The sequence below is a fragment of the Mirounga leonina genome, unplaced genomic scaffold (genome assembly GCF_011800145.1).
Source record: "Mirounga leonina isolate KUSES-001 unplaced genomic scaffold, KU_Mleo_1.0 Mir_176, whole genome shotgun sequence".
Lineage (NCBI taxonomy): Eukaryota > Metazoa > Chordata > Mammalia > Carnivora > Phocidae > Mirounga > Mirounga leonina.
The window spans coordinates 6,402,951-6,406,542 of record NW_023270454.1 but is presented as its reverse complement, the minus strand read 5'-3'; the positions used below and the strand labels follow the sequence as shown (position 1 = coordinate 6,406,542).

At 36.6% G+C, this 3,592-nt stretch overlaps 1 pseudogene; it reads right to left on the bottom strand.

Annotated features, from left to right (window-relative positions):
• LOC118022492 overlaps window positions 1–1,358 on the bottom strand; it is a 7,474-nt pseudogene extending 6,116 nt beyond the window's left edge.
• Between the last annotated feature and the right edge of the window lie 2,234 nt (window positions 1,359–3,592).

Genomic DNA, 3,592 nt, shown 5'->3' with positions numbered 1-3,592 from the left:
GAAAGAAAGAAAGAAAGAAAGAAAGAAAGAAAAAGAAAAAAAGCCCTCTTCCCAGCTTTTCCTTCCAGGCTTTAGGCACATCTATTGCTTGCCTCAGCTGTACTCATTTGTCAAGGCAACAGCGGTAGCTAATTTGCCTTGCAAGGATTACAAGGAATTCCAACTGTATAACCACTTTTCTGCCCTGACGACTTCCAAGTTAGGGGAATGAAAAGCAAGCACTTTCAGATAGCCCCCCCACAGGTTAGAACAGACCAACATATTTCTTTGAAAACACAGTGTACTCTTCTCTCTCTGAGACCGAGGCCCAGGGTCTCACAGTGGTAATGCAGGCTGCCAGCATCAGGACTACCCCTGAGCCAGGGATGCATGGGACCAGGGTAAGTAGAAATGCCACAACTCTTTACTACCATTTTTGGTTGTCTTTTTCATAATTCAGCATTCCTTTTATTATTATCCAGAGTCCGGAAAATTTTGATTCTGACAGTTTTTACTTTGTTTTCTGAAGTTTCTGAAAGATATTTTTGCTGGGTATAGAATTCAAAGCTTACAAGTTTTTTGTTGTTGTTGTTGTTTCAGTATTTTATTTATTTTTGAGAGAGAGACAGACAGACAGAGAGAACACGCCCACACTCGCTCACCTGGAGGCAGGGGAGAGGGAGAGAGAAAATCTTAAGCAGGCTCCATGCCAAGCACAGAGCCTGACACTGGGCTTGATCTCAAAATTCTGAGATCATGACATAAACCAAAATCAAGAGTCCCATGCTGAACTGACTGAGCCACCCAGGTGCCCCTCTTTCAGTACTTTAAAAATGTTGCTCTGGTGGCTCCCTGTTTGCATCTATTTCCAATGAGAAATCTGATAGCCTTTTCTTTGTTCCCCTGTAAAATACTGTTAATGTTTTTACTTCACTGCCTTTAATATTTTCTCTTTATTACTGATTTTCAGCCATTTGATTATGTGTTATCTTGATTTAGCTTCCTTTATGTTTCATGTGTTTGGGATTTATTAAACATTTTGGATCTCTGTTTATAAGTTTGATCAAATTTGGAAAAATTTCAGCCATGATTTCTTAAAAAAATTTTTTTTGGTCGCCTGCTCTCCTCTCCTTGTGGATGCTATTTATACATATATTAGGTTGCTTAGTGTTTCTTATAGCTCACTGGTGCTCTTTTCATGATTTTTTTTCCCTTTATGTTTCATTTAGAATAGCTTCTATTGGAATTGCTTAAAGTTCATTAATCTTTTCTTCTGCAATATTTAATCTACCATTAATCTCATCTGGTGTATTTTTCCTGTTAGACCTTGTAGTTTTTAATCCCAGAAGTATGACTTGAGTCTGTTTTATATCTTCCATGTCTCTAATTTTTTTAACAGATAAGACACAGATTTACAGGTGCCTGTAAATAATGGTGCAATAAACATAAGAGTGTATATATCTTTTCAAATTAGTGTTTTCATTGTCTTTGGGTAAATACCCAGTAGTGGAATTACTGGGTCATAATAGCAGCTCTATTTTTAATTTTTTGAGACACCTCCATACTGTTTTCCACAACAAGTGCACCAGTTTGCATTCCCACCAACAGTGCATTAGGGTTTCTTTTCTCCACATCCTCGCCAACACTTGTTATTTGGTAGAAGCATTTCTTTATTGTGTTCTTAGTAAGTGTGTCTGCCAGTGGTAGCAGTAGCAAAGGCAGGTACATCTTGGCCACTGGCTTCCTGCTCAGATATCAGGCTTCCCACAGTAGCAGCCACACAAATGCAGTCTTGACAGCGTAGCATCTGTGGGCTCTCAGCCTGGGAGCAGCAGGCACTTTGGACCCATGGTCTTCTGCAGCATCAGAAGGAATATGCATTCCTGGGTGTAAGGTAGTTTTGGCAGTTCCAAGAGCTGCTTCCTCATTACAGAAATAACTGTGGGCTCTGGATAACACTATTTCCTACTTTGATTCTTCAGCTTTAGGGCTGGGAGTGCCTTCTTGAAGTAACTAGTCTATATATAACTCTTTTTGTATAATCAATATATTGTATTAAATTTTCTTTATAATCTATGATGTTTCTTCAAAACATCCACAATACTTTCTTTCTCCTAACTGAACACTAAGTGTTATAGAAAGATATAAAATAATTGGATTATACTTTATTTAAAGATTCTGTCAGCATTACTCCACTGTCTTCTAGCACTCAGCATTGTTCTGGGGAAATTTGAGGTCAGCTTGATTCCCTGATCTGCTTTATAATTTGCTTTAATATTTTTTACTGGATACAGATGATTTTTTTTCTTCATTTTTGACATCCATTAGCTTTGTCCATTTGTCTGGATATGGATTGTTCTGTATCAGGTTTTCCCAGACATCTGTATGTCTTTTTTTAAAGACTTGGGTCTTGTTTCTGGAAAATTTCCTTGAATCATGGAGTGCATTTATTCCCTTATTTTTCTCCAGATACACAAATGAGGTATATGATAGAACTCATCTTCCTGTCTTTAGTATCATTTTTTGATCATTTCCTTCTTTTTTTCCTCAATGCTATACTCCTCTTCTTCTGAATATTTTATATGACAGGCAGAATAGCTGCCCCTGCCCCCCCAAGATGTCCAGGTCCTAATCACTGGAACCTGTGTTTGTGTTACATTACAAGGCAAAAGGGACTTTGTGAATTCAATTAAGTTTATAGACTCACAAACAGGGATATTATCCTGGATCAGCTGGTTGGGCTCAATCTGATCACATGAGTACTTAAGAGTAGAGAATTATCTCCCTAAAAAGGGATGAATCCAAACAGGAAGTTAGAGAGATTACAAACATGAAAAGGATTCAACTTGCTATTTTTGGTTCTAAGATATCGGGACCCATATAGAGCAAGTCCTCTAGGAGCTAAGAAAGGCCCAAGTTGCACAAGCAAACAGAGGCCTCAGTCCTAACCTACAAGGACCTGGATTCTCCCAGCAATCTGAATGTATTTCAAAGTGGATTCTTCCTAGAACCTCCTGATAAGACTCTAGCCAGTGAACATAGTGATTTCATCCTTGCAAGATTTGGAACAGAAAAATTAGCCAATACCACATGTATTTCTGACTTGCAGAACTGTGAGATAAATAAGTTTGTGTTGTTTTAACCCTCTCAGTTTGTGGTGATTTGCTTGGAAGCAATAGAAAATGAACTTATTATACATCATGCTTCAATACAATTTATTTAAAAATGAAGAGATCGAAGTGGTACACTAAAATAAGAAATGAATGAATTTGAAATTTTGAACTAATACCTCTGACTATAATGATCTTTTCCTTTACATTCCAGTGTTAACATATTACAAATTTTATTGTTATTGTTCAGGATTTCCACTAAAATATATGGTCACCCACATTGATTTTATGAATAAGACTTTATATTTAAGTATCTAAATATAAAAGAAATATAGAGCAAAAGTTTGTAAATATGGGAGAAACAGGTAAAAAAGTAAAAAAAAAGATGCATCACTGAAGAAGTGTATAAAAAATTTCTAGACAAAGTAAGTAACATGGATAGAACTATTCAAGTAAAATAAGTTACCAAAATTACACTACAGTGTATAATTTCATCATTCTGT